Source organism: Meriones unguiculatus, chromosome 7, assembly GCF_030254825.1.
Source record: "Meriones unguiculatus strain TT.TT164.6M chromosome 7, Bangor_MerUng_6.1, whole genome shotgun sequence".
NCBI lineage: Eukaryota > Metazoa > Chordata > Mammalia > Rodentia > Muridae > Meriones > Meriones unguiculatus.
The window spans coordinates 78,760,951-78,782,224 of record NC_083355.1 but is presented as its reverse complement, the minus strand read 5'-3'; positions in this window follow the sequence as shown (position 1 = coordinate 78,782,224).

Here is a 21,274-nt window from a genome sequence, read left to right as displayed (position 1 = left end):
AGAGCCAACTAAATAAGTGACTTTACCATTAATCATTGGTGGAGGGAGAAGTTCACAACAGGCATAAAAATATTACCAAATAGCAAAACAAGCCTGAAAAATTGTAAAAGGATGAAAACTGTTCCTTCTTGAAGAGTCTTTACAATAGATAATTAAGGCTGTACGATCTTCATTCTATTGCAATCAGCCTTGGGTCACCTTTGCAACCTATAATGGCTGTTTTGTGGGTGGCATAATTTAGCTCAATAAGGCCTCCATCCTTCACTGTGGTGTTTGGGTACTATGGTATTTGGCTACCTCCCTGGGAGATGGGGCGGGCTGGAAGTTAAGAAGACAGACATGAGTTTCCAATCCCTTCCCACCATTTACTCACTGGGCTAGATTGCAGATATTAGCTAAATCTTTAAGCCGTGGTTTCTCATCTGTGTGGAAATGATACTAACAGAATCTCCCCTATGGGGATGTAAAGATTTGGGAGGGAAATACATACTCAACGCTCTTATTTCCGTGCCTGGCCGGAATAAGTACTGGGGCATGCTGCTTTTAGATACAGAACAATAGAGCAGAAAAGCTCAGATGCAGACAGACCTAGGCAGGTATGCGCAAGGGTCCCCTTACTCACTGTTTACAGAACTCAGAAAATGCAAAACTGTCTTCCAGGAAGTAATCCTGTAAACGTAGATTTCTTCATAGGAGAAGGAGTTAAAAGACTATAAAACTAGACTAGACCTTGTTAAAGGAAAGTGGTTGGTTTTGTTTTGTTTTGTTTTCCTTCCAGGAAAACTATCATAATGTATGATGTCATGCTGAGTCTTGAATCACATAGCAAAGGTATTTAAATTCCAAACAGAAAGAAAAATGAAGTTCTCCAAAGTGACAAACACAGACCAGAAAGATGGCAAGCAGAAATAAAGATGTTTTCATTCATGTAACACAGTATGTGCCGTGAGAGTCTCATGTGATTTGTATGTGTGGTTGCTATACCACGACCTGGTCCATAATCTCAATAAACACGGAAGAATGCACATCAGAATTGCATAGGAGAATGGGAATTCATCTGTGGTTAGAGCACTTACCTAGCAAACACAAGACACTGTGTTTGGCCCTGCACTTGGGGGTCAGGAGAAACAAATATCCAAGATGTAATTGCAAATGACCAGAGATTTTAAGTTTTTTACCCTACCTGCAAGTTAAGAAGTAAGCCGTTAATAGACGCTGGAGAAAAACACCTGAAGCCTGAGTCAGAGACTGAGGACACTTTCTTGATCAGAGCAAGAGCAGTAAGTGGAGTACTGGTACTTGTGGGCTGTTCAGAGATCAGGTGCTCAAGCCCCAATTCTGAGGACATTTCAAGAGGGTAAGATAAAGGCCTCTGTGTATAAGGAGTTACATCCTGGGAGGAAACGTCTGTCCTGGGCCAAGCTGTTTCTACAGGTAGCTCCTCCAGCCCACCCTGTCCCCCAGAGCTAGGCCCTGTCTTTGTTACAATAAACAAAAAGTACGCCTGTGTTTGCTCACGAGGGAGATGGTATCTGCTGGGCTGATCACTGTGCAAACATCCTTAGAAAAATCATCTGGAACAAAGTTCCCGGTGGTCTGAGTAGCAGATCGCCCCCGGGAGGCAGAGCCAGCAGTCTACTGAAAGTCAGCTTTCTTGAGACGAAAAGCGTCCCTCCTCCTGATCTTCCAGATGACGTGAGGCCGGAAGGCCTACGTGGTGCAGCTGCCTCCGCCGGGGTCTTCAGAGTGGGTGAGTGATACCGTGGATGAGGAGAAGTGACTGGCAGTCTGTCTCACCGGTGCACAGTGAAAATCAGAAGGCTGTTCCTAACGATCCCTTCCTAGCTGCACCGTGCTGCTCTGGAGAGCAGTGTCATGGTTGGGACAGCCCACAGGGCCACCATATTAACCACGGCTGCTCCCAGCCTTCCGGGAGGAGAACACGTGATGCATCCCTTTCTTTGAAGGAACACCCTTGTCTGATTGACATTCCTGCTTCCCCTAGCACTTATCTGTGAGTGTAAAGACGTCCGTGTCTTCTCCTATACCAACAATAGGCTTTCCCCATCTCACGGAATCATTTTCTTACTTGCAATTCCCTCCTCTTGGACGACTTTAGCTTGTGTCAAGCTGGCATAAAGCCAGCCAGTGATCTCAGACTCCAGAACTTTGAAACAACACCGGCTGCTTAGTTGTGTTGAACTGAATAACCTCCTTGCCTCTTGCCGACTATAACTGTGCTGGTCATGGTGGTTGCAGAGAGCCCCTCCCCTGAAGGCAGAAGTAGCTTATGGGATTTTAAGCGTGTGGAAACAGGAACCAGAAAAAGAGAAAAAGCCCCAGACCCTCTTTTGCCACAGGTAGCTTGGCATGGATGGCAGGAAGTGACAGTGTTAGGCGAGTCTGTGACCTGCCCCTCCTCTCTCTAAGTCCTGCCCTTCTCCTGCGTGTCTCCTTTCAACACTAGACACTTCAGTCCATCCTGTCAAGGCTGTTCTTAAAGCAGAATCAGATAACTTAAATCTGTCCCATAGTCTCTCTTTAGGGAGCTTTTATTTCGTAAAAAAAAAAAAAAAAAAAAAAAAAAAAAGGTGAACTGAAGAATGAAATGCTCTAGAGCCCAGCTATATCACAGTCCTACTTATTTTTTATTTTCCAGACAGTGCTGCTAAACTGCCCAGCCTGGCCTTGAGTTTGCCATCCTCTTGCCTCTGATAGCGAGGATTCTGGATGCGCACCACCCCATCTATCCAAGGAGACTTACTTTTTAAGTCCTTTCTTCTAATAAGGAAATGGTGTACCATCCCCAGCTAAAAAAAACGATCATAGGAGCCATTGCATGGAATGTGCAGGTCCCAGAACCATCCTAAATAAAGCATTTGTCTTCACAATAAAAACAATGAAATGCTGAGTAACTCATCCAAACTACTGAGGGCCAAAGTCACACAAAAGATCTGAGACAGACCTAGGATGTGGCCCTAGGAAATCAATCCAATGACACTCTGGGCTCTTGGACAGCAGATTGTGAAAGAATAGTGATGCTTCATAGGCAGCTGGCCACACCCTGTAGGTTAAACTCAGGGAGCACTTACAAAGCAATGGCTCTTTGATGCGTGTGGCAGGAAGAAGAAGAGCAAATTAAGTTAGGAAGGATGAAAAGTAACTCCAAAATACATAGTCAACTCTCCATCAAACCTTCCATGCAATGCAACAAGAAATCCCTGATCTACAGTGATCGACCCCAAGAAGTCTTACAAAAAAACCACACAACATTGTTGACAAGGAAAGGTTGATTCTTGAATATTTGGAAATATATTCCTAAAATAAAAACAAGTTACATCTACAGCAGATGAATGGTGAATGAGCCCAAGCATTGCAACTCACCATCAAAAAGCCAGAAAGCCATCTTGCGCCTGCTACATTCCCTTCTGAAGGGACAGCTTCAAGGTACTTGTGTGTATTAGTTACCCTTCCACCACTGTGATAAAACATCCTGGCAAAGGCAACTTAGAGAAAGAGGAGAGGTTTATTTTGGGCTTACCATTCCAGAGGGACAAGAGTCCATCACCATCAAGGCAGGGAAGTATGGCATCAGGAGCTGCTCAGAGTTCACATCTCAAACTGCATGCAGGGAGGTGACTGAGGATAGCGGGGGACTTTCAAACGACGAAGCCTGTCCTCAGTGACATAATCCCCAAGGTTACACCTCCTAAGCCTCCCCAAGCAGTGGCACCAAATAGAGATGAAGTATTCAAATGCCAGAGAATACGAAGACATCGATCCAAACTGCAATACTGATTAGAGAGGAGCTAGCCCAGATTCTGCATTCCAGAGCAATCCCTTGCTGCTCACGCCGTGTCACCTCAGAGCACTGTGCTTGGCGATTTCTAATCGTCTACTTGTATTCTGGGAAGAAGGCTTGAGAAGCTCCTTTTGCCTCAATTATACCTGTTGCTCAGTAACACTCAGAGTTAAGGAGTTAGCCCAAGGCCAGACATGGTAGCTAACATACGACCCGAGTACCAGGAGGCAGAGGCAGGAGGATCTGAGGAAGCTGAGTGCCAGCCTGGACTATTTGGTGGTAAGTTGCAGGACTCTGTCACAGAGTGTGTGTGGTGGGGGTGGGGGCGTGGCCTGATCCAGATGCAATTTGCAACCCTCTCAAAGCATTTACCATCCATAAAATGCAGCTTCTGGTTCCACTTCCTTGTGCACCACTCCTCAGATGTAGAACCTCATGATTTCTCATGCTCCTAACAGTACCTCCTATGTCACAAACACACACACACACACACACATACACACACAGAGGGGGTGTGGAGAAGGAAGGAAGGTTCTCAGGGGTTTAAGGAGCCTTACAGATAATCCAGTTTGTTTGCATTGCTTAATTTTACAGGTAGAAAATTTGAGGTTTTGAACTATGCCCCATCTAGTCACCATATTAGATTTCTGTCTTAGGCTCCTTGAGCTGCTACAGTAATCTGTTTCTCCCAGCTCTGGAGGCTGGGAAATCCATGACCAAGTCACCCGACAGTGGTTAGGCATCTAGTCAGGGGCTGGTCTGCTTCCAAGCTAGGACCTTGAATCCACCATCCAGAATGAGTGAAGGCTGGGTTCTCACATGGGAAAGAAACAAAAGGGCAAAGGGGTCTCATTAGTTCCCTCTAGCACCCTTTTCTAAAGCACTAACCCCTTCCATGAAGGTGGAGCCTCATGCCCTAATCACTCTTAAAGATCCCACCTCTCAATTCTATCCGTGGGCAGTGACGCCCACCGTCAACTTCGGGAGAGACACGGGCGATCAAACCACAGTGGACTCTGTCACAGAGAGCAGTTTGTCTCTCAGTCTAAGTCAAAGGAGGAACAACTGCTTACTGGAGAGACCTTCAAGGCTGTTTACTTTTCTTTCGGATTGCCTCAAGACAGTTGAGGACAGAAATGGAGCCAAATATCAGATGTAACCAAAATTACAAGCTCTGCCTGTCCTCAACCTCTCTCTGCAGCTGTTCTTCTCTCGCTCAGTCAGCATACTTCGACTTTCCTGATGACCTTTTTTTTTTTTTTTAATTAGGAGTAGCTTTGCTAACCTGACCTAGTTTACATGTCCGTCCTTTGACCAAATCACCTGCAGTGGTGAGTGGGAGTGGGAGGGAAATTCACAGAAACTGGTTGTGGAACTTAATCTTTATTACCAACTTGGCTGGATTTGGGGATGACCTGAAGGCGTATCTTAGGCATGCCTGTGAGGGCGCTCCCAAGATTTAACAGGGAAGAGAAGATCATGTTGAACAAGGGCTGAGTGCCCAGACAGAAGAACGAGGAGCAGGGAAGTCTGATAGGCAATGGCGCCCATCCCTCTCTGCTTCCTGACTGTGGCTGCCATGTGACCAGCTGCTGACAGTTCCTGCTGCCATCCCTTGCCCACCACGACGTACCTTGGGACCAAAGGCAGCTAGTTCAGCACCAGGCCTTCTGCAGCCTCTTCTTCCCTTCGCTTCTTCATAATTCCCAATCCCCCCCCCCCCCGCACCATGCCTTCCTCCTTTATTTCCTTTGATTTGCCTCTTTTTATTCTTTAAAGATCCTGTTGTCTCGGTGACACAGTCCCTGTGTAACCACGCAGCCACCATGTCTTGGCAGACGATGGATTCTTACTGTTGATACACTCCCCTGCTACGCTCCCGGCAAAAGGTACGTGAACACATAAACATTTATTCTGCCAAATATACTCTCAACACACAAATGTACATTTTTAAAGCCAACTTTAAAAAAAAACTTTAAAAATTAAGAAATCCCACGTGAGAGTAATTTCATAAATGTTGTGAGCCTTTTGTTTCCAAAGTTTTCGCACTTTTTATTAAAAAAGAAAAATCAAAGTAATAAAAATTACAGTGCCGCTATCTTCCACCCCCTGAGAACTGCGGGCATTTTCATACAGCATTTTCAACTTTTAATTAGGGTCTAGAAACCCTAATTCTCCAAAATTTTCCTTTCTGAACAGGCTGCATGCCTTACAAACCACATCAGTTGTCTCGGGGCTCGACTTTAATCAACATTCAAGTAGAAGGGAATTATTATCTTCAAAGAAGCAGTGTGGCTTGGACTGAGGAGATGGCTGACGTTAAGCGCATTTGCTGCTCTGGCAGAGGGCCTGAATTTGGTTCCCAGCACCCAAAAGTGGCCCACAGTTGTTTCTAACCCCGATTCCAGGGGCTCCAATGGCCTCTTCTGGGACCAGGTACACTCACACAGTACACACATATGTATGCAAGCAGACACTCTCATGCATATACATTTTTTAAAGCAGTAAGAGATAGACCAGGGATCCGTATGCTCACCTGACTTCCCAGATAATGTTCAGGTTCACGGCAGACTTCAGCATATAAGATCCCCCATTTTCAATGGAACTGATACACAAAATCCTGAAGTTAGTTAAAGCGACTGTCAAAGCACTGTGCACTGTAACATATATATAATCATATATATAAATGACATATATATATAATATATATATATTCGTTTACATGAAACATGTATGGGCTGCACAGCTTTTCTGAAGCAAGAACATCTGTGAGCAAAGCACAAAGAAACCCAAACTATGTGTTCATAGCAAAGAGGGACAGAAAACGTTAGCTCCTTACAAAAAGTCACCTTCCGAAATGTGAGGAATGGCTCGGTGGTGGTGGCGCACACCTTTAATCCCAGCACGCGGGAGGCAGAGGCAGGGGATCTCTGTGAGTTTAAGGCCAGCCTGGTCTATAGAGCAAGCTCCAGGACAGCCAGGGCTACACAGAGAAACTCTGTCTCAAAAGAAAAAGGAAACAATTTTAAAGAATATTGTGCAAATTCCCAGGCCTTTAATTAGCCCTAACGTCACTATTAATTAATTGCATTGAGATTCGGCTTTAGCCCAGAGTCCTCAAGATGTCTGTTTATTAGGCACAGTCTCGTGTGTGTGTGTGTGTGTGTGTGTGTGTGTGTGTGTATGCATGTAGAAGTTAGCAGTAGATGTCAGGCATCTTTCTCTGTCGACCTCCATCTTCCTTTTTTGAGACAGACTCTCTCAAGGAACCTAGCGCTTTCTGATTAGAAAGGTTAGACTTAGCTTAGACTGGCTGGCCTGGCCAGCTCCAAAGATCCTCCAGTCTCCTCCTCCCAGCACTGGGGTTTCTGGCCTGTGTCACTGGGACGACGGGATCATTAAAGGATGAATGAGCCAGCTTTTAGTGTGGGTGCTCAGGATGGAACTCCGTCTCTCACGCTCACTTGGCAAGCATCTCACCAACTCAGCCATCTCTGTGGCCCCAGTATGCACATTCTTTAAGTTCTTGGTCCCTTAAACTTATGAAATCCTGCAAGATTCCAATCAAGATAATCCCTTAACATCTGCTTATCTCCAAAACCACACCAAGTTTTGCATAATTTTTTGAGGAGCTGGCAATCCACTTGTCTTAAACTAAAGTCTGTTTTGTTTTTTGTTGTTGTTGTTGTTGTTGTTTGTTTGTTTGTTTGTTTCAAGACAGGGCTTGTCTGTGTAGCCTTGGCTGTCCTGGAACTCGATCTGCAGATCAGGCTGGCCTCAGAGAGATCTACCTGCCTCTGCCTCCCACACCACTGCAGGGCTTTAAACCAAAGTCTTAATTATCACTTAGCAACTTTGCTGGAAACAAAGCGAGCACAAAGCTCACCATTCATGGCAGCAAATGAGGAAAGGACCAGAAGGAGTCCTTGTGTGCAGCAAGGCACCACCATTCCAAGTAGAAAGAACCATGAAGAAGCTCTGAGGCTTGTGGCCCTGAGGCCACTGTCCAAGAGCTGAGTGTTGGTTGCCTTAGAACTTACAGAGCTTTGAAGTGGGTAGAGAGCGGCTCCCTTGAAAGCCCTTGAGAGCACAATTCTGCCATCCTGCTCTGAGCTCTTAAATTATGCATTCTCAGACAGTGAATATCTGAGATGTGGCCACAGCTATTTAGAAACACTTCGGAGCATGTGAGCACAATTTCATGCTGCATCGTCAAGGGTTCTTACGAAATTATACGATTCCGATTCATCTCTCTGAACCTCAGGCAGTCCCTCCAAAATGAAGAAAGCGCCGTGTGACTTACCAGTGAGCCCCGATTACTTGGGCTTTGGGCTGGCTTTTAATAAAGGCTCCCCAAATTAAATGTATCCCTTAAGACGACATTAATTGGCTAAAACAGACAAGTCCCCCATGAAACAAGAGGTGTGGCGTCATTAAATGGCTGACTTCACTGAGCACAATGTTCTTTCCATTACTCTTTTCTGACTAGTGTCTTTCTGTCTTAGAGATAGTAGATCTCTTCAATTCTTCTTGTTCTTCTTTCTCTCCAGTGACTCTGCTGAAGCAGGAAGTCACGGAAGTTGATTCCTTGTTGAAGAAACCCCCTCACTGGCCAGCAGTCTGCTCGCCTCTGGGAAGCTGGTCAGGTCGCATGCTTCAGCTCTGCCCTAATGTAACACTGCTTGCCGTCCTGTTCCATGCTAAGGCCAGGATGCAGGGGTCACAGGAAGTCCAGAAGCCATTCCTAAGGAACTCAGCTAAGCCTCTTGGCAAAGGGTTTGTTTCCAGACACACAGAAAAAGGAGCTGACCACCCAGGATGGATTGCCTAATTCGTGTGTAAGAGAAAGACTAATGTTGTCTCGTGCATTCACTGAGGAATATTCCAATCGATCCTGGATTCCCCGAGGGTCACCATCCTGACTCCCTGGGGCCTGCTGATCAGGGGGTTCCGGCAGCAGGCGTGTGCAGACACACACACCCCCTGTTGCCCCGGGCACTGCAGTCCTCCTGGGTGAGAGGGGCTCCCTCCTTCTGTGTCTGGCTCATGGAATCTCTGGACAGTGCTGTCACTGAACACCGATTTATCACATAGCACAGTGGTATGGTTTTTACTTAACGCTTTTCTCTTTCCCTGCCTCTCCTGCCCTCTCCCCTTTCCTCCCATCCCCTCTCAGGAAGTTTCCAGGAGCAAACAGGAGTCCGTGCAGGACCCCTCTTCCACTCTCACAGGTAGAGCTTTGCTAGGAAAGTTCTTCTTCCCAGGCGCATATCTCCCCAGACCAGATCTCCTGGGGGTTCTGGAAGGTGGCCATACCCAGGTGTACCCCCTGCTGTGCATAAGGCTGAAGCCCTTGTTACCTTTGGTAACAGCTCACCCACCAAGAAAGACTCCTTGAAAGTCATCAGACTTTGGCTCGGAAATAAAGTCCTCTTGCTCAGAACACATCATAAAGAACAAAGAGAATTTGATTCAGGAGACAGAAGACCACCCAGGGCAGGCAAATAACGAAAGGCTGAGAGAACAGAAAAGGGGAAAACACAGGAAGGAAATGTGGAGCTGTGAGTTCTGACCAGCACAGGGATTCCAGGGAAGGATTGGCAAGAGTCGAAGCAGCTTTCATCCCTCACAAAGATACATCAGTCACTCCCAGGGAGACCAGGGCCCAGGCTTCACTCCATAACACTTTGCACAAAGGGCACATAAACATGATAGGACCTGCTTTTTACTGTAATCCAGGAAAATCAGGGGAGGGAGAGGGACAAGGTATATTCATTCTACTGCTCCACTTCCTCAGACTCAAAGCCCCAGCAGTTTGATTTTGCTGATCATAACAGGCTGTTGTGTGGTGGTGCTGAGGGTTGCAGCCTGCCAGCATTTGGTCCTTTCTGCGGATTTAATTATTCCCTGGTAATAACTTCTCCCTATTTCTATGAAGAACAGATGACCAACAATACCAGCTCAAGGCCCTATGTGCCATGCAGGAGGCAGCCACAGTTTCTTCCAAACACGGTTTATAAATGTCATGTCCACGTTATTACATTCTCGCTGCAAAGCTCTAATATCAATAATAACAGTCTTTCCATTACAAATATTTAAATAAATGCTTTCCATGTGAAGCAGGAGTCATTATTATCAATATTTGGGTGAACAAGAATCCTGATGACAGCTCCAACAGCTGCGTTCAGCTTTGGCTCAAAAACCAAAACACAGAAAAGCTCCCCAGTGAGAAAAAAGGCAGGGTCTGATGAGTTCCACTCGGCTCTTCAGTTACAGATTATTAAAAGATGAATTATAAAATTGGCACAACAGCGGCCGTACACATTCTTTCTGGCCAGCATCATCTCCACGGCTCTGACGGTCACTGAGGAATCTTCAAATCACAGAACAGTTCAGGTCTAACTCAAACGGGCAGTGTTTGTAAAGCTGCCACACACCGTCAGCTCACAACGTGAGCTTCCAGGAGCGGCGTCATTACTCACCGCAGACAGCCACGTGCAGTCACCGAGGGGACCAAGACAATGCAGATGACACAAAGAGCTGCTCTATGAAATGAGACTTGAGAAGATGGAGGCCAGTGGGCAGTGCTTTCAGAACATCTAATGAGTGGCTGTGGGCTAGAGCGTCTTCCTAGCCAGATACAGGGTTTGGGCAGTGTACGACTGGGAATTCTGGGTAAAATTTCAATCACATATGTTGAGTCTGTTAGGATGTTGACCGTTTCCAGTACAACGCAGCTAGTCATTTTCAGAGCGCCTGCGTTAGGACTTATCAGGGAAAACAGAAACAAACACACCCGTGGGGGGGTGCATATTATATTTATTTTGAGAAAATGGCTCAGATAATTATGGGGCTGGCAAGTCAGAAACCACTAAAGCAAACTGGGAGGCCAGGAAGTCAGTGAGAGTCGATGGTGTGGTCTTGACCTTGAAGTCTATAGCCCAGGCCAGAAAATGGGAGGGGCGCTCAGGCCAGGCTTAGCCATGGCCTTCTTGGAAGAAAATTAATTCTTCGGAAAACCTCAGCCTTTGCTTAAAGGCCTTTCACTGGTTAGATGGGCCCAGCCGTGTTGTAGAAGAGAATCTGCATTACCCAAAGTCTACTGACGGCAAATTGTCAGTCATTTCTAAAAACAGCAGCACAGTAAAATCTAGACTAGTATCTGACTCGTGAAGGATATAGAGCACAGCCCAGTCAAGCTGACATATAAAACTGTCCATTATTCTAGCATTGCTGTAAATGTAACAGCTGAAGATGATGAAAGTCGTACCATTTCGGATCTCAACTGAGGAAAGCTGAGATCTCCCGACTCACATTTGTTGACAAGCCATGGTAGCCTCCAGGGCATGAAGACATCAGAGGTCCTTCAGGGTAGAAGTGGGTGGGTGCCCGGGGTTTCCGTGAGTCTGTGCTGCCTGCCTCCCTCCATCCTAGCGTACTTAGAAGCAAGAATGCTTTGCCCGAAATCCTAACTCACCCGTTACGTGATCCTCAGTTTGTTCTGCAGGCTATTTTCCCACCTATGCGGGACCCAGGGACCCCTGTAATTAGAAGCATGGTTTTTTCCCCTGGATAGGAAGCTACCCTTGACCATCACAGAAGGGGCAGAGAGGACTGTGGGAAAAGAGCTCTCTGCATCTCCTCACTCAGCCTTTCAGTCAGCATTCCCAGGTGCGAGGATGTAACAGACTTTCCTGGAGCCAGCTCAAGGATGCCACAGTATAGAAATGAAAGCAACGCTGAGTTGAGGGTGACTCCACAGTAGCCGCCTCCGCCAAACTTAACAGGCTAACTCTTCTTCAGCACCCTCCCTCGGATACAGCCCAGTGACAAATCGTGATTCCCTGCCTTCAAGTCTATTGTTTTTATACCCCTTACAGGGGATATTAATTACTTTTGTGAGGCTATGACCAAAATATCTGAGAGAACAGTTGGAAGGCGGAAGGACTAATTACAGTTTCACAGGGTTCCGTTAAGAGTCTCTTGGTTCCCTGTGCTTGGGCAGTTCATGGTGGTGAGAGCATTATAGGAGACTATTCACTTCCTAGTGGACAGAGAGCAGAGCACAGAGAAGGGACTGGGAGCCATGTAATTCCCTTAAAGGTGTGACTCATCTCCTCCAGCTAGGTCCCACCTCCTAACCTCCCAAAATAGCACCAGCAGGAGGGGACCTGGCTTTAAACCATGAGCCCCTGGGAGACATTTTATGTTCAAATTCTAACAGAGGGAAAAGCCTTTCAACCCTCCACACAGTGAACTGCCAGTCCTCTAGGACTTAACCCTACCAAAGAAATATAAGGTCTTCCACAGCTGTCACCGTCACCAACACCTTCTCGGCTCAATGTTCCAAGGTAGTGTTGTCCAGTAGCCCAGGCTAGGCTAGTGTTGCTCAGTCACCCAGGTTAGGTTTTGCTATTTCAGGCACGCTTCCCATGGTCATCTCTCCACAGTGCGGTCTGATGACAATATGCCTTCCCAGTTCTTCCTCTAAATAACTTTTGAGAAGACATTCACCCATGATATAGACATACTTATCCCAAGACCAAAAGTAGTTCTGAAAAGCAGGATGCCCCAAATCTACATTAAGAAAGAAAGCTGTTTTCTTCAAAGAGAAATAAATCTGCCAACATGTCCTCCGCCTGTCACAACAGCAAGAGTCCTGTGTATTATGGATCATAAAGTCTTGTGTTCCCCTGTTTGTAGTCTCTCCTTTCCTGCTGGCCTCTGGGAATGACAGAGGCTAGGTCAGATCACAAGGGAGGGGTACAGCGCAGGCTTGAACAGCAAGATTCCTGTCTCCGAGTGAATGCCTAGGAGAGTCTTTCCCAGTTGTGATCACGGTACATGAAAAATCCATGGCATGGAAATTCACACACTACAATAGGGAAAAATGGGGGGTTATGAAAGAGGCTGCTCCAGGCCAGTCTGTCATCCCCAAAAGTGGTTGCTACAATGTCTCAGCAGGTGTATCGCCTGCATGCTGTACCCCAGGAATCAGTAAAGCAAGAAGAAAGCCCTGTTCACGATACAAAGAACCCAACCCGACATCCCTGTTCCTGTGTGTGTGTGTTTACATGTTCACACCCCCTTCAATCAAGCAAAACTCTTCAGGATGATGAACCTTTCCTCTCCCAACATTTCTGGCAAGGAGAAAGAGAACAAACTCAAGACAGATTTTTCTCACCATCATCAGCAGAGGCCAAAGATCTGGGCTGAAAAGCTGGTGGCTGAGACCCATAATCCAAAGATATTTGCCCTCCGACCTATTTCCAAGTAGAGGAGTTGCAGTCCTAAACGGCTGACTGGAGAGCCTGACTGCTCTCTTGATGGAGCGAGTGGGAAAGCTAGCTCCAGCCACACTGCTCTGAATGCTTCTGGTGACCTAGCAGAGCTTGGTCCCATCAGCACTTGGATGGAAATGGGAGAAAATTAAGATAAATCTAACCTAATGGTCCTTTTTATTCCACCTGCTAAGATGAAGAACAACAGAGGATTTGAGTCGTAAACTTCTCAATAAACATGAAAAAATCCTGGTACCTAAGCACATTTCACCCAAATCCTACTTTGTGACTGCCAGTGCAGAGACAAGCGCCTTCATTGTTTTCCACTGAAGCCCGGTGCCGAGCGACATGCCTGGCACACAATAAATGCTCAATAAATATTTATCGAAACAATGCGCTCTGCAGATTGGAAGGCTGGATACGTTTGACAGTATTCATCCCAAATCGAGGAAAATGAAATGCATCCCGCTTGTCAATTACAGTTTAAGGCGATTAGCTGGCAGGAGGCAGCTTTCCCGAAATAAGATTCCAGGCAGCAATCAATCCATCTGTCAGCTAATGATACAGATATTAAGACATAAGAAGCGTCTGACGAACTCGCTGTGTCCTACCTCCCGCCTGTGTGGAGAAGCAGCTGAAGTGTCATTATCTGCTTACGCCGTGGGACAAGAGTCCTTCAGCCCCTTCTGTTCCCTCCCTCCAAAATCTGTTGAGAAAGTAGATGACCCCCTCGGTAAAGCAAACAGACCCTCACGCTGTTTACACTAGAGGACATCCCGCTGGTCAAGTTCTTCTCCAGCATCCACAGTGCGTCAAGGCTTATTCCCCATTCTCCTGCTGCAAGTCGATAGTTCACGGGATGCACACAGTTGGGTTACAATAAAAGCGCCACCGTTAAAAAGCTTGGTCTTTTAGGTAACTGTTCCCTTTTCGTTCTTAACAATTAGATTAGAATTGAGCTGAGATCTGGACGTTTAAAAATCTGGGACAAAAGAAGTTGTTTGAGCAAATACATAGTGTAAATAAGTACAAGTGTCCTGTTGTGAGCGCAATAAACTGCATTAATCCCACTCGTGAGAACCTCTGCAGTGACTATTTGTGAAGAAAAGGGTTTAGGCTCCTGAAGAATGCAAATTATTCTTATCAGATCACGCCGAACTGGATCCCTCCATGCAAGCTTTGCTGTTTACTTTCAATCTTGTTTCCTTTAAGGATGCACAAAGGATGCTAATGCTGAATTGTTTTTAACATATTCTTTGACATTTTGTTTTTGTGGCATTTGGGTCATGCCAAATGAATACATTGCTTTTCTGAGGAAATACTATATAAAGGAGCTTGTGAGAACAAACAAATATATAAAGATGAAATGTTCTCTTCTACCAAAACATACAACCTTTTAACAACCATTTGCTTTTGCCTTTCTTCCTTGATCAGGACCACGGTGGAAATAGTTGACTGAGTAACACAAAGCAAAAAATGCAGAGTGAAGGAGGCATTTGCTGTTTCTCATCATGAGGATTCTGATATTCGCCTGGTTTATCGGCTGTGCGCTTTGTAGATTCCAAATCACAAAATCAAAGAAAAAAAAAGAAAACAAGAGGTAGGCTGCTGTGCCTCCGTCCACAGAGACAGCTGGGTTTCCATAACCTTGGCTCTGCTACCTGGCATTCATTTAGAGCACACCACTTGTCCTGGCTCGGTGAGATTCCGGAGTTTTCAACCTTACAGTGGCGGAGGGTAGCACACGGTCCATGTTTTGCAATCAGATGCTGCCGGGCCTAGTGGCTCATATCCATAATTGCAGGATGTAAGAGGCTGATGCAGGAAGAAGTTTCAGTCAGCTTGGGCCACATAGCAAAACGCTATCTCAATGAAGAAAAAAAAAGACAAAAGTTTGCATGCTGAGGACTGTCCATTTCTTGTGGCTGCTTGTCCTCAACCTCAGGGTGACTAAAGGAGCTCGCAACGGAAATGAGCTGTGTTTGAGAAATCAGCTAAGAGAGCTAAACAGGACCATGTTTTTATGTTTTGTTTTATTTAAAAAAAGAAAGAGAGAAAGAAAGAAAGAAAGAAACAAACAAACAAACAAAGAAACAAAGAAAGAAAGAAACAAAGAAAGAAAGAAAAAGAAAGAAAGAAAGAAATGGTTCCTTAATAGTCCCAAATAGGAGCAAAGAAAGATTAAGTTGAACAAAAGGATGAGATAACTTGGCAAAAGGCAAACTAAACTCACCTGGGATGTGAGATGAACAGTGTTCTTCCAGAAAGCTTAATGGGAAAGAGTAGACGTGAAAGCAAAATCACATTGTTCTGCACATGTGTTTCCAGCAGAAGGACAGATGCTGGGCACCTTTCTATACCTGCCACTACTCAGCTGAGCCTTGTTTACAGGGTTAGCTGGCCTCGTGGAGGTCTGTTTCACTCCCAGGCTCACCCCTAAGCGAGTCCTGAGCATGCTGTTCTGCGAATTCCTCACTGACGCAGGGGCAAGGCTAGCTACAGGGGCAGATCACCAAAGTCCAAAGGACGTTAGCTTGAACCCTACATGGAAACAAACAAAAATAACCCTCTGGCTTTTTCACTGTTGGAACTCCATAGAACACCATGTCTTAGCTTACTAGAGAACACTTGAAGGGAAAGTTGCCCCTGAGGACGGCCAAGAAATCTGTGTACACTTTCTGCATTCACGTCAGTGAGAAAGGCTGAGTCGAAAACTCAGTGAAGGACTGATGAGAAAGCCTCAGTGGAGCAAAGAGAGTATTGAAGTCAGATTTCTCTAGGAGTTCCACCTGGAGGGTGGTTGAGAGACCACAGAACAGTGCCGACACAAGACACCGAACACTGTAATGATGTCCTAGTGATCAGATCTCTCATGAAATCATTTCTAGAACTGAACAATGGATCTTCTCCCACACAAGGGAAAAGGGTGACTATTAGATTTGTGGGTTTAATAAGGCAGTGACTCAGACTGAAGATCTTTCCAATTGTGATCTAAGTCCAAACAAACAGAAGGCACAATAGAAAATACGGAAACAGGCATTCCATTGAGTATTTAGAGATATAATCTAGTCTATCAGGACTGAAGAGTTACAATGTCTACTTTCTAATCTAAGATTTCTTTTTTAAAAAAAATGGGTTCCTAGTAGGTTTTTAATGAGACATGATAGAATTGTAGGTTTTCCTATTTAAAAGCTAAGAACAAAATGTGTTCAATAGAAAAGTTTGTCCCTATTTTCTTTGAATTTTGAAATATGTGAATCATTTAAGGTAAAAGCATTCATCCTCGATACTTTTATAACACAACTTTATTGGTAAATATTGAAACTCTCTCTCTGAAAAACTGCATGCCCGCAATTAAGTCAATTTGCTTCTCTCAAAGAGAACATTTTCTGAAACCAACCCCACCCTTCCACAGAGGCATAGAAATCAACACAGCCAAGGTCATTCTCCAGACCATTTCTCCTCAAGGAATACTGCTAGAGATGTTCAAATAATTTAAAACATGTTGGAATATTTTACAAAATTACCGGTTCCGATGACAGACTTCTGCCCTAGAACTGGCAGAGAGGAATGTTCACAGATATGTGAGGACAGCTTTAATGGCCTCTCACTTAGCAAAACTACAAAACTTTGGGAAACCTGCTTCTTTAACCAAACCAAACCAAACCAACCAACCAAACAAACAAACAAAAAAACAAATGACAAATATCCTTTCGGTAGTGATACCAAATTGCTAGTTCACCATCTTTTATGAAAGATACAATCAGGATTGATGCTCAAAGTCCCCATGCATTGCTTGTTATAGCCAAATAGAAATTAATATATTAAACTCAGGTTAAACAGACTACTTTTTTCATAGCAGTGTAAATAAAAATAATATAGGAAAACAGTTATTAGTTACCTAGACATGGGTTAAAGACTAGAAATTTTAGGCAAGTTTTAATTTGTTTTTTGTTTGTTTGGTATTTAAAATCAAACTTTTATACTATTTATTTTTGAAGAATCCAAAGCTGAACAACAAACTGTCATGAAAAGTTAAACACACACATACATACACCTGTAATCCTAGCACTTAAAAGGCAGAGGCTAGCAAATCACTGTGAGGCCAGCCTGGTCTTCATAGGACTTGCATCTCTGCCAGGGTTAAAAAGTGAGATCATATCTCAAAAAGCAAAATGGAGAGAGAGGGCAAAAGAGAGAGAGGAAGAGAGAGAGGGAGATGAGGAGGGAGGGAAGAAGAAAGGAAGAAAATTTTATCATAGAGCCAAGTGTAATGGAAGATTGCCTAGAAATTCATAATAAGCTCTGGGCTAGCCAGAGCTACATAGTAAAACTGTGAATGAAGGAAGGACAGACAGAAAAACAGTCACTTTCATCAGAGTGTGTTTCTTTACATGTGTGCTCGTGTAGGACAGAAGAGGGCATTGGATTCCTGGGAGCTGGAGTCACAGAAGGTTGAGATTTGTCAAATGTCGGTGTTGGGAACCAGATCCATGTCTTTGGTACAGCAGCAGAAAGAGCTCTCAACCACTGAGCCATTGCTCTGCTCGCGCCCCCCCCCCCATTTTTTCTCTTACAAATAGTTTATTTGAGTAATGTTCTCTAGGACACAAGATTTGCATAAACTCTGTAAAGCAAATAAGTGAGGCAGGTGCACAGCCTGAAAAGAGCACTATGCTGCCCCACCCCCACTCCACAGTTCTCCTGTCAGTTTCTACACACGGTAGCACACGGTGAGCTGTCTGTCTGCTACATTCCCCCTAGACCCCAGCTCTTGGAGAACAACAGCCAGGCTCACTCATCATTATTCTCACAGGACCTGGCCCTCAGGAGGTAGTCAGATATCTACTCAGCAAATAAGAATCATGGAATCCACTTTCTTTTACCCTTACACCACACAGGACTACAGTTAAAAACTTACAAATGAGTAAAATAGACATGTCCAGGCTAGAAACAAGAGGAATGGGAAAAATCCATGAAGAATCTCTCAGCTCACCCTTCATGACCAGGATAATTAATTGATACAGAGACTTTTAATAATCACCTTCTTAATTCTCTCACAGACTCGTGCATTCTAGATGCGTAGAAATGAATTTAAAATGTAAAATCAGTACCTTGAAGTAACAGCACTCTGGTTAAGAAAGGCAGATTCTGTAATCACACAAATTTAAATATGAAAAGGGCTTATGTAGCACTCTTTTTTAAAATTCTCCTTTATTTGGGGTGTTTAGGCTTCTACCTCCTTTCCACCAACTCCCCAATCTTAAGTAGGAAAAAGAAAACGTTAGTGGGGAGGGGGCCCAGACCCCTTTACTTCTCCCTGCTATTTAGGGTCAAGGGGTTCTTTTAGGGCTCTATCCCAATCTCATCAACCACAGGTGCAGCCAGCAGTCTGCAGCACAGACCGCCACCCCTGCTCTTTCTAAGCTCTCATATTTCTCCTCTCAGAGCCCTCTCTCTGGCCACGCCCCTCTCCAACATCTACTCCACCTATGAACTGCTGGAGCACATGAAGGAGCTGGTCCCAGTGGGATCTCCATGGCAACGACTGGATGTCAGAGAGGAGTCCCACTGAGGATCCAGTATTGATAGTGCAGCGGAAGCCAGAGGCCTGGAACCAGACCCATGACTCATTCCAATGAACATTTGCAAGTAAAGCTGTTTGGGCAAAAGCTGTACTGTGTGACGCTCTACAGCTTCCATGACAAGATATGTTTTTGTTTGGTTAGTTCTTGTAGAGAAATTTTAATCCAGCAAAATGGCCACACTGGCAAGGGATCACATAGAAAACCCTAAGTCTGTACGATCCAGCTAGCCTTCAGACACACCCTAAGTACACACCTTTAATCCCAAACAATGACACCTAACTGAGGGGCAGGCAAAGTGCTTAACCAGAGAAAGATTTGACAGAATGAGTCAGAGACAGGATATGCCCAACACGGACAACAGACAGGAAACAGAGGGGGATAAGGAAGAGCAGTACAGGAAGAGAGAGGAGAGTTGAGTCCAGTTAAGCAGCGCAGGTGAGTTCATTAGAGCTCCATTCAGTTTGTGCAGTCGGTGTAGTTCAGTTTGTGGAGTTCAGAGGAAGTTTTTCCAGTCAGAGCAATTCACTCACAGGCCAAAAGGAGCCAGTTTGAGGAAGCGCCAGATTGATTTCCAGAGTGGTTGTACAAGTTTACATTCCCACCAGCAGTGGAGGAGGGTTCCCCTTTCTCCACAACCTCTCCAGCATGTGTTGTCACTTGAGTTTTTGATCTCAGCCATTCTGATGGGTGTAAGGTGAAATCTCAGGGTCATTTTGATTTGCATTTCCCTGATGACTAAAGATGGTGAGCATTTCTTTAAGTGTTTCTCTGCCATTCGATATTTCTCTATTGAGAATTCTCTGTTTGGCTCTGAACCCCATTTTTTTAATTGTATTACTTGATTTGTTGCTGTTTAACTTCTTGAGTTCTTTACATATACTGGCTATAGGAATAGCGCTTCCTCTGGATCCAGCTATACCAAAAAGATCCTAGGCATATACCCAAAAGAGGCTCAAGTACACTATAATGACATTAGCTCAACCGTGTTTGTAGCAGCTTTATTTGTAATAGCCAGAACCTGGAAACAACCCAGATGTCCCTCAACGGAGGAATGGATACAGAAATTGTGGTACATCTACACAATGAAATATTACTCAGCAATAAAAAACAAGGATATCATGAAATTTGCAGGTAAATGGTGGGAACTGGAGAAGATCATCCTGAGTGAGCTATCCCAGAAACAGAAAGACACACACGGTATATACTCACTCATATAGACATATAATATAGAATAAACCTACTAAAATCTGTACACCTAAAGAAACTAATCAAGAGGGAGGACTCTTGCTAGAATGCTCAATCATTATCCAGAAAGGCAAAGAGAATGGACATCAGAAGAAGGAGAAAAGAGGGAACAAGTCAGGAGCCTGCCATAGAGGACCTCGGAAAGGCTCTGTCCTGCAGACTATCAAAGCAGATGCTGAGACTTATGGCCAAGCTTTGGGCAGGGGGCAGGGAATCTTATGAAAGAAGTAGGAAACAGTAAGATCTGGAGAGGACAGGAACTCCACAAGGAGAGCAACAGAACCAAAAAAATTGAGCATAGGGGTCTTTCCTGAGACTGATACTCCAACCAAGGACCATGCATGGAGATAACCTAGGACCCCTGCACAGATGTAGCCCATGGCAGTTCAGTGTCCAAGTGGGTTCCATAGTAATGGGAATAGGGACTGTTTCTGACATGAACTGATTGGCCTGCTCTTTGATCACCCTCCCCCCCCCCAGGGGGGAGCAGCTTTACCAGGCCACAGAGGAAGACAATGCAGCCACTCTTGATGAGACCTAATAGACTAGGATCAGAAGGAAGGAAAAGAAGACCTCCTCTATCAGTGGACTTGGGGAGGGGCATGCGTGCAGAACTTGGGGAGGAAGGGAGGAATTGGGAGGGGAGGAGGGAGGGAACCACAGAGGGGATACAAAGTAAATAAAGTGTAATTAATAAAGAATTTTTAAAAAATGAAGACAGTTTGAATCAGTCAGCTTGGAGAAGAGTTTGAACCAGAACAGCTGAGTTGAACCAGCCAGCCAGAGTTCAGAAAGAGTTAGACAGGGTGAGTTTACTCAGCAGTGAGTCTCAGAGGCTGAAACATTCTAGGCCTAGAATGGCAGATGGAGTCTGGAAGCTGAAGCCTTCCAGATTGAACAGAGGTTAGAAGTTTCCAGGCCTAAGCCTAGGAATAGTTAGAACAGAGAAATAAATGTTCTGCGTGCAGCCCAAGTAGTTTATCAAAACAGTTTAGATACGGCTCTCATCTCATCCCCTCATCTGAGGAAATAAAAACATTTACAGGTTTGGGGAGGGGTTGCTTATTTTGGAGTTTTTTAGTTTTGTTTTTAATTTTTTTTTTTACAAGGGAGGTTACAAGGGCAGAGGGCAGATATCAGGGGATGAGGACAGGGGTGGCATTAGAGTTCTTGGTGTGAAATTCACAAAGAATCAACAAAATGTGTTAATTAAAAAGTAAATGTCTCTGTAAAAAGGGTCTGTAAGAAAGCCTATAGGGCATTTTCCTAATTTATGATTAATGCAGGAGAACCCAAACCATGCTGGTCTGGTGGTCCTGGGTTCTAGAAGAACTCATGGTAATCAGCTCTCCTCCATA